The sequence below is a fragment of the Crocodylus siamensis genome, chromosome 5, assembly GCF_052110815.1.
Source record: "Crocodylus siamensis isolate JL-2025a chromosome 5, ASM5211081v1, whole genome shotgun sequence".
Classification (NCBI taxonomy): Eukaryota; Metazoa; Chordata; order Crocodylia; family Crocodylidae; genus Crocodylus; species Crocodylus siamensis.
The window spans coordinates 81,068,952-81,079,347 of record NC_143399.1 but is presented as its reverse complement, the minus strand read 5'-3'; the positions used below and the strand labels follow the sequence as shown (position 1 = coordinate 81,079,347).

Below are 10,396 nucleotides of genomic sequence, written 5' to 3'. Positions count from 1 at the left end.
CACCTCAAAGTGTTGAAAGCAAAAAACTCATGTCACATGTACATGTTAAGCCATGGTAGGGTCAAAACAGCAGGCTTGCTAGCCCCTGCTGAGGCAACAAAGTCTGCCAGGTTTCAAGGAGATGGGTGCAGGGGTTTAGGGGAAACTGCACCTCAAGCTGCGGACAAGCAAAACTCGTGACATGGGTGACACTCTGTGTGTTAAGGTGCAGCAGGGTGACAGCTGCAGGCCTGCTAGCCCCTGCTGAGGGCACAAACCGTGCCAGCTGTCAAGGAGATAGGTATAGGGGCTTCTGGGTTCTGGGGCCCTGCACCTCTGGCTGCTGACAGGCAAAACTCGTGGCATGGGTGCTTGTGCAACTGTGTCTGTCTTGGGACACAGGGGGGGTGAAAGCTGCAGGCCTGCTCAGCCCTGCTGCAGCCACAAAGCCTGCCAGCTGTTGAGGGAAGGTGCAGGGGGAGTCTGGGTTCTGGGACCCTGCACCTCTAGCTGCTGACAGGCAAAACTTGTGACATGGGCAGGTGACACCGTGTGTGTGTTAAGGTTTTTTGTTTGTTTTTGTTTTGTTTTTTTGCACCGGTCCTGGAAGCACTGCTATACCAGGTCAATGCATGAAGCGGACGGAGCACGCTCCGGTTCCACCACCCAACACCAAAAAGAATCTGCTCAATATAGACCTCCTGTGGAGGACATATCAGAGGGCCAAAAGCCCCACATGAGCGGAAGGCAGGGAGAGGCTGCAGGGGCTGCACCCTCACTCAACTGATCCCAAGGCAGAAAGCAGGGCAGTTCAAACAATGCTGCCTTTTATGCAGTTTTTCCATCCCTCCCCCAGTGCACTGGGATTGGAAGAGACCTCAAGAAAGGCTGACGGTCATTGGCCAGCTACCCAGTCAATAATGAGAGCAGTCCTTCCCACACCCCACCCTTCCCTCTCCTTTAGTTTCTGTTTCCCTGCAGGCAGGCCCAGTTTGAGCTTCAGAACTTGAAAAGTTTTGAAATTTTCAAAATGTTTCGATTTGCACTGTGTCATTTTGAGGTTGTTTCGTTCTGATTTTGCTGTTTTGAGTCTGAAATGAGTCGAAACAGCGTCAAAAAGAAACTGCTGGCAAAATTTCACACAGCCCTACTGGATACTCAAGGGGCCAGGAGGGAAACCCAAGTCTGGGCAGGGCACAAGGCAGTCAGGGGTGTGCCAGAGCAACACAGGTTCTGCCTGCACAGAAGCCTCCTGCACAAAAACCGCCTGCACAGAAAGCTGCATCCTGGCCTGCAGCATGGAGGAGGACCAGGCTGGGGAAATGAGCCCGGGGAAATGAGCCCCCTTTTCAATCCAAAGGAACCCCAAGCCCAGGGATAGAAGCCTCATTCTGGACTGGGGAACAAGGTGGGAGGGACCATGAGAAGTGGATGGGGAAGCGATCCACTTCCCAGTGCCATAGATCCTTCTCCTTGCTGCCAGCCTACAGCCTCAGCAGACCTGGTTCAGCTCTGCTGAGGTTCTACAGATGAGGGAGCTGCCTGGGGCTCCCTGACTGCACAAACAGCTTCCTGACAGGTCTGGATATTCTCGCAACTCAGCTTTATAATCTTCCCTTGAAAATTTCTATTAGCCGTAAGTCAGAGACAATAGATTCTGAATGTAAAGAAGCAGAAAAGGAGAGAAATGCATAAGTTAGAAACTATCAAGTGTAGACAATTTTTAAGGGAAGCTAAATACATCAAAAAAAATCCATGTCTCAAAAGTCTATGGCCAATAAGAAGTGTTTGAGTGAGTCAGGACCAAAGGAAATCCTAACAATAGCATAGGCCCCTTTCAAAATGGACATGCTAATAGCGGTGCAGAAAGAAAGAAGCGCTCACATCTGTACTTGGAAAAAAGCAGGATGATGTTTTGTGAAGATGATTAAGTGTTTTCCATTTCATTATAATTAAGAAAGATGTTTAACAGAATTCAGTAGGGATAAATATTAAGTTAACAGATTTGGGGTCTTGCTTTAATAGGTCCCACAAAAGCTGGGTGAAGGAATCTCTAGGCTGCTGAAGTTTATTTTTAATAAATCTTTGAATCATAGGGCCATTTCACCAGGCTTGAAAAAGACAAGCAGTATTCCAGCAGGCAGTGCCATGGCAGTATTCAGAAAAAGCATGAGGGATGATTGAGAAATTATTGGCCCCAAGCAACGTAGTCAGATTAAATCAGTATAGAATTAAGAGTTAGGAATATAATTAAACTGGGTTTTACAGAAAATGTAATTTTGATACAGGGATTCTTCTCCAGTGGGTATGCTTCTCTACAACACAGAGATCAAAGATTCCCTGAAGGGAGAATGATACCTGTATTGTGTTTCCTCAACTGCCATGTAGATCTGCCTGTCTCTGACATGGGAATCCTTCTGACAAGTGGTATTCATAGATCTGTAATAACTATCTTATCAATGGGCTTCAAAATCCATTGTTCCTTGGTAGATGGAGCTTCTGGAAGAACAGTGATAGAGTTAAGGGCTCTCTATTTATTTTTTCTTTTTCAGACATTATGGAACAACTATAGTAAAGCTTACTTTAGAGTCAACTGAAACTTTATAGCCTCAGCACAGATGGGACTTCAATCCATACTTCCAGGTTCTAGAAACCAGTCTTTTGTTCACTGGAGCTGGACAAGAGACATTCAGTGATAGACTTAAATTCTCTCTCATAAGTGAGAGAGAAGTCGTCTTCAAAGATTTGACCATTTGGGGCTGTTACTCATTGTGGGGGGAGGAAGGGGGAGAGTTTGCAGGAGTTTGCTAGTAACTTCCTGCCCCCAAGGGAATTCAGGAGTCTTTCCTCTCTTCACAACATCAGTGGGTGTAACAGGACTGGGCCCCCAGGAGCAGCCGTGGCACCCCCTAGTGGCTGTATGGCTCCTGCCTGGCTTGATCACTAAAATGACCGCCCTTGCTTCCTTGTCTGCCACGCCTTGTTCTTACTAAGATATTAAGCTCTTACTAAGACATTAGTCCCTCTCAGGCTTCAAGCTCCTAGCCCCAGGGTCTCCCCTTCCTTGGACTCCAGGCACCTTAACTACACCTTGAGCTTGCCCCCAGCAGGGCTTATGGTGATCATGTGCCTCTAGAGCATTGATGGGACCTCCAGACCATCCTTTACAGTGCCTTCCACAGATCACCAGTATAGAACTCTAACCCAAAATAAGCCTTCTGGCTATAACATACATCCCCAACTGGGTCTAAGCCCAAGTCCCAGCTCCTTGATGTATACTTCAGCTCCCCTCTACCCTAAGTCCTGTTCCCACGCAAGTCTGCAGCATTTCTGCTTGCTCATCTCCCAGAGTGGTCTAAGCATCAGCCAGGAGCATCTCTGCAGTTCTCCTGCCCTGGAGCTCTTGCTTCAGCAGCTCCCCAAACTAGACTGACCGCTTTAGCTCAGGCCCTGGGTTTACTGCTGCTGGCCTCTGCTTTAACAATAGCTTGTTTCCCATGCAGGGCACTGTCCCAGAGCACCACTTCTGAGCAGTTGGTTCGGCACTAAGTGCTTGTAGCAGGTACATTCCTCAGGTACCTGTTCTATGGCTGCTCATAATGGACAGCTCGGTCTCACACTGCTGCTCCTTCACCCTTAAAGTAACAGGACCAGTGTTACAGTAAGAAGAAAACCCATCCCTCAGCAAGGATCTCTCGATGTTCACTAGGTCATGGTTCTGCAAGTGCTGGGTTTGCTATCAAAGGATCCTTTTGTAGAATTACAAAGCAAAACCATCTCAGTACCTCACTAGGTGACCTGGGAAAGCTTAACCCCCTTCCCCATACTCCAACTCCAGCAACATCTCCCTTGGGCAGCATAGGGCATGTGTATAAAGCACAGGTACAGGTCACTATGGGAAGGGGCCACCGTGCTCATTTGGAAACACCACAGTGCTCAGTGATAAGTCAAATGCTTGCCTGCACAGGAGCTGCAGTCAACTCCTGTGCCTCATTTTTCAGTCCCTGATGGTGCAATCACTTTTTTTATATATGCCCCTTTCAGATGTATCTGTTCTTTGCTAGCTGAGCTACCCAAATGCCTAGGCAGCTTCCCACATTTGTCCAGAGGAGCCATCACCAAGGAGAGGCAGAGGAAGCACTAGGGGCCTTGCCCCATCCCCTCAGAAGGAATCCTCCCCCCACCCCATGCCCTGCATCTGCAATCTCCAGAATCCACTATTGCATTCAAGAGGAGAATGGAGGTCCTAGCAAGATGGGAACTCAGCTTACAGGATTCCAAGGCCTGAGAGCCACGTGTCACCCACCCCTTGCCAGCCCTCAGCAAACCTGCCACCAGCAGGGCCAACCTACAGACCACCCAGCTCCAGGCATCAACCCCCTCCAGCCAATATCTTCCTTTATTCCCTCTCCCCACAACCAGACCCTGCTCAGGGATTCATTCCAACTGCACAGATGAGATTCACGGATCAACTGGCTGATGTTCTGCCACCTGTACTCTCCAGACACTCAGACCAAGAAAGCTCCAGGGACAGCAGCAAGATGCCTGCCTTTGCCAGTCCAACGCCTAGCCCAAAGCTGAGAGTAGTCTTCCTGTTCCTCCCCTTGTAACTACCCTGAGGCCCTCCACAGCTAGTTGCTCCCTTCTCCCTGCAGAGCACCAGTTATGCATCCAGTCCATGTGCCCCTTGGCCTAGGAGGAAGCCAGGGCAGGAAGACATGGGGAACAGAGGCTTGGCAAATGGAAGGAAAATGAGTTTCTTGGGTAAAAGCTCATGGACTATACAGAAAACTGAAAAGCAGGGACTGAAGTGCTATTTAGCTTTTACCATCTTATATTTGGCCCTGCTGCACCCTCCTACTACCTTGTCCTCTCATCCTGAGGCCAGAACAACCCTTTGCCCAGCCCAGCCCCTGGTAGTTGCAGAGAACCATGAGGCAGTCAGTCCCCTGTGGGCAGTGAGTGGTGAGGATCCCCCCCTTTTCTCTTTTCAATGGCAAAGATCCTACATTTGCTACAGGACCATTTGAATTTTGGTCTTTTTTTTTTCTTTACCACTTCATCATTTTTTCTTTACTTTTTTTTCTTTTGCCTGTCTCAGCTGTTTGTGAGCTTTGTTATTCCTGGGGTCATGAACAAACTGTCCAGCAGTGACAGCTGACATGGAACTGTCAATCCCCACCTTTGCCCTATCAGACAGCTGCAACTCAAACATCTCCTGCAGCTGAAGTCCAAGTCCTGAGAGGAATGTGCAAGCAATGCATGGTCCCAAGGTTTGGGGTGTTTGTACCAGGACATAAGGGGAATCCTCCCAGCCCCCAATTCATTTCAGCCCCTCACAGGCAGCTCTCTGAGTCTTCCAACCTATGGAGGAGGAGGGTTTGCTTGCACCCATGCTTTGGGGGCTCCAGGAGATATGTGACCTGTGCCTGAGAGCATTTTTACTTTTCTGCTTTTCATTGTCTCCTAAACACGAGTTAAATAAACTTCAATAGCCTGCACATTACCAAAGTCTGCAGAGTGCTTGCCTAAGTTGGGGAAGGGATGTAGGAGTTCTTGGACTCGAGCTTTGGGGTTCTTCAGGGGCTGGAGGGAGAGCATGGTGATAGGCTTCAGTTGAGTAGGGGGTGAGGACATAGCTCACTGTCACTTCAGCTCTGAAGTGACAGGTTAGAATGATAGTTTTTTTTTTGAACAAGCAGTGCAAGGGCACTCTTTAGTAAAAACTCCCAAGAAAAGAAAATAGGAGGCAGCTGAGTTCTAAACACATACCGGAGCAGCTAGTTGCATTAGTGGCAGTGGTGTGGGTTGAAGAGTAATGCAATTTGAGTTGTCTGGAGGATTGACCAGACCTATGTCACAGAATGCTTCGTGTCAACATGTAACATTCAACCGGTTCAAGCTAATATTTTATTTTCCAGGAATACAGACATTTCATGCTTTCCCCTCTCTAGTCAGATTCTTCTTCACAGTGGCCAGTTTCCCAATATTAACAAGACAGGGTGAGCAATTATTTGGTTGGAGGGCCACTTAGGGAGTTTTGATGAGCTGTGTTGCAGGCTGGATCAGCACCCTCCTTTCCCCTACCTGCTCACCAAATCTTTCTAAAAGCTGCGGGTGCTCGACCACCAGGGCGACAGCGATCATTGCCTGCTGGAATTCACCATCCAGCGCAAGGTGGTGAAGACATGCAGTAAGGCAGCGGCCCTAGATTTTAAGAGGGCAAACTTCAATGAGCTAAGGAGGATAGTTGGAGAAGCACTGAGGTCCTGGAGGGGAGGGGAGCCAGGTGTCCAAGAAGAGTGGTCGTTCCTTAAGAAGATGATCCTCCAAGCCCAAAGGAAGGTAATCCCAATGAGGATCAAAGGGAGCAGGAGAGCACGCAAGCCCATGGCTCACCAAAAGCATCCGGGAATGTCTCCTTGCTAAAAAGGAGGCTTACACCCAATGGAAAGAAGGGGTCATCTCTAGGGAGGACTATTCTGTAGTTGCTCGGGGATGTAGGGGGGTAGTTAGGAAGGCCAAGGCGGAGATGGAACTGGGACTAGCTTCCCAGATTAAGGACAATAAGAAGTCCTTTTTTAAATACATAGGAGGTAAAAAGAAGGTCCCGGGTAATGTGGGGCCCTTGCAGAATGCGTTGGGAAACTTGGTCATCACACCAGACAGCAAAGCTAACATGTTTAACAATTTCTTTGCCTCCGTCTTCCTAAGTAGGGACCAGAACAGCCACCTCCCTGCTGGGCCCCCCTCGGGCCCCGGGGGAGGCACACGTGGGCCATGGGTTAGTGAGGATTTAGTTAGGGAGCTTCTCGAGGGGCTGGACGTTTTCAAGTCAGCCGGCTCGGATGATCTCCACCCTAGAGTTCTAAAGGAACTGGCCGAGGTCATTGCAAGTCCCCTGGCACGGCTTTACGAGCACTCGTGGTGCTCTGGAGAGGTACCGGAGGACTGCAAGAGGGCCAACGTGGTTCCCATATTCAAAAAAGGGAGGGGGGATGACCCAGGAATCTATAGGCCAATTAGTCTTACCTCGATCCTAGGCAAGCTGTTCGAGAAAATTATGCTGGCACACATCCAGGAGGGGCCAGCAGGGGACTGCATGCTTAGGGGCAACCAGCTGGCCCCTCCAGTTCATCAGTGGCAGGTCCTGTCAGACCAACCTGGTGGCCTTTTACGATCAGATCACCAGATCATTAGATGCAGGGGTAGCAGTGGATATAGTCTTCCTGGACTTCCGGAAGGCTTTTGACACTGTCTCTCACCCCGTTCTCATTAAGAAACTGGGGGGCTGTGGTGTAGACACCCACACAGTCAAATGGGTCACCAACTGGCTGGAGGGCCGCACCCAGAGGGTGGTAGCGGATGGGTCCTTCTCAACCTGGAAAGAAGTGGGCAGTGGGGTTTTGCAGGGCTCGGTCCTCGGGCCCACACTGTTCAACATAGATTTCATAGACATTAGGGCTGGAAGGGACCTCGGGAGATCATCGAGTCCAGGCCCCTGCCCAAAGGGCAGGAAGTCAGCTGGGGTCATAGGATCCCAGCAAGATAAGCATCCAATTTACTCTTGAAGGTGTTCAATGTAGGTGCTTGAACCACCTCCTCTGGCAGACTGTTCCAGACCTTGGGGGCTTGGACAGTAAAGAAATTCTTCCTTATGTCCAGCCTGAAACGGTCTTGCAGGAGTTTGTGACCAGTCAACCTCGTCATCCCTTGGGGCGCTCTGGTGAATAAACGTTCCCCCAGATCCTGGTGGTCACCCTTGATAAATTTATAGGTGGCCATCAGATCACCCCTGAGCCTGCGCTTTTCCAGGCTGAAGAGTCCCATGTCTCTCAGCCTGTCTTCGTAAGATCTGTTTTCCTGACCTCTGATCATGTGCGTGGCTCTTCAACAGTGATTTGGACGAGGGGGTAAAAAGCACCCTGTTCAAATTTGCTGATGACACTAAGATGTGGGGGGATGTGGGCACACTGGAAGGAAGCAACAGGCTACAATCAGACCTTGACAGGTTACAAGGGTGGGCAGACGAGAATAGGTTGGGTTTCAACACAGACAAGTGCAAGGTGATGCACCTGGGGAGGAACAACCAGCACCATACCTACAGGTTAGGGAACTCCCCTCTTGTCAGCACGGAGGCGGAAAAGGATCTTGGAGTAATCATTGACTCCAAGATGAACATGGGTCAGCAGTGTGGGGAGGCAGTTAGGAAGGCCAACCGCACCTTGGGATGCATCCACAGATGCATTTCAAGCAGGTCCAAAGAGGTGATCCTCCCCCTCTATGCGGCACTGGTCAGGCCGCAGTTGGAGTACTGCGTCCAGTTCTGGGCGCCGCACTTCCAGAGGGATGTTGACAGCATGGAGAGGGTCCAGAGGAGGGCCACTCGTATGATCAGGGGATAACAGGGCAGGCCCTATGAGGAGAGGCTACGGGACCTGAACCTGTTCAGCCTCCAAAAGAGGAGGCTGAGGGGGGATCTTGTGGCCTGTTAAAAACTAGTCAGGGGGGATCAGCAGGCACTGGGGGAGTCACTGTTCCCCCGAGCACCGCCAGGAGTGACCAGGAATAACGGTCACAAGCTGGCAGAGGGTAGGTTTAGGTTAGATATCAGGAGGCGCTACTTCACAGTCAGGGCGGCTAGGGTCTGGAACCAACTTCCAAGAGAAGTGGTGCTGGCCCCTACCCTGGGGGTGTTTAAGAGGAGGTTAGACGAACACCTTGCTGGGGTCGTTTGACCCCAGTACTCTTTCCTGCCATAGTAGGGGGTCGGACTAGATGATCTGTTCAGGTCCCTTCCAACCCTAGAAACTATGAAACTATAAAACTTCCTAAGTGGCAAGTGGCTCTCCCCAGCGCTGACTTAGGACCCCCACAGGCAGGGCATGCTCTGCTGAGTGGCTGAGATGGGGCCCCTTGGAAGGTGGAGAGCTGTGTGAGAGCAAGATGGGTGAGAGGGACCAGGGCTAGGGCTAGGGCCAGGATCTTGGGGTGGTGACAGTATAGGGCTGGAGCCCAGGGCAGAGCCATGATCCATTCCTGGCACACCCCTGCTTGTGCCCATTGCAAGGAGGTGCAGGCAACAGACTGCAGCTCTTCCTCAGCCCCATGCTATCACCACTCTGAGATCCCAGTCCTAGCCCCAGCCCTGGTCCTGGTCCCAACCCCATACACTGGTCCTGCTCACAGACACCAATTCCCACCCACCCTCAGCCCCATCCGATCTGCCCAGCCTAGTGTTCCCTGCCCACATGGGTCCATGGAGACCCCACCCACCTGCTCTATCTGGCACCCTAGTGGTGGGTGCAGGTAGGACAGGCCAGGGTACCTGGGCAGCAGGGCAGAGTCCAGCGGCAGTGGTGACACTAGTGGCAGTAGCCAGAAAGAGCTGCTGCTGCATGCCCGGGGGTAGTGGGACCAGCTGCATGCACCATAGCCCGGGCTGTCCCTCATGACTGAGACAGGGCCTATCAGTAATGCAGGGACACAGGCAGATGCCTAGAGCACAGAGGCAGCAGCAATTTTTGGTTGCTGTTTGATCATTATTGCAATCTTGTATCACCCCCACCCCCACTGTCCCAGCCCCTGAATTGGTGCTCAGGTCAGTTGCCTCATTTATTCCACCCTCATTATGTCACTGCATGCTGTCACCTTACCCTTAAGACTAAGTCATTCAAAACAGTGAGGAGGGAGAGGTCCTTTTGTGATAATAGCTTTTTTAGGGTCTTGAGCAGTGTGAATTGCAAAGGGCTCATGAACCCACCACAATTTTTGCCCTTCCATGTGGTGCAACTGCATGTTTATTTGCACAAGTGGGATTGCCCGATGCTTTAAAAGTCTTTATTGTGCATTAAACTAAAATTCCTTGGATGTAGTTCAGCTTGGCTTGCCAGAAATTAAAGCATCGTGTCTATGAATTTGTTGCGTGAAAACACAAAGATGTATAATGAGCCTCTTTGTCCACCAGATGGCACTGCAACTTTTTGTAGTTCACCCTTTGAATTTCTTTCACTTTCAAATTGCTTCCACTTTTTTTTTTCTTGTGTGGCTTTTTTTCTTTTTTTTCTTGTTTGCCAGCTACCTGCTTCCACAGCTGTGTGGCAGGGCATGGGGATGGGGTGGGCGGGGGGGCCCAGGTTGGGGGGCAGCACTGGACTGTCCTGCTCTCCTGTGGTGTTGGCCAGGGACTTGGCTTAATTATTTGAAAATCTAGTGTGTATAAACACAGATGTGACGCTCCAAAATAAATGAGTTTATCTTTTATAAATCTATTTAATTTAATGAGGATTAAAACCCATGATGTATACAAGTGCACTAAGACTCCTTATGTGCTTAATAGGTGGAATAGGATCTGGCATGAAATGGTAAGTAAGGCCTGGTACAATTCTCTCTGATCCCTGTATAAGATCTTATCATG

The 10,396-nt window shown here is 50.1% G+C and overlaps 1 long non-coding RNA gene across 3 annotated transcripts in view; it reads right to left on the bottom strand.

The window, feature by feature from the left end:
• Positions 1 to 10,396, bottom strand: part of LOC149864344 (uncharacterized) — a 64,702-nt gene that overhangs the window by 17,294 nt on the left and 37,012 nt on the right. The window lies entirely within an intron of this gene.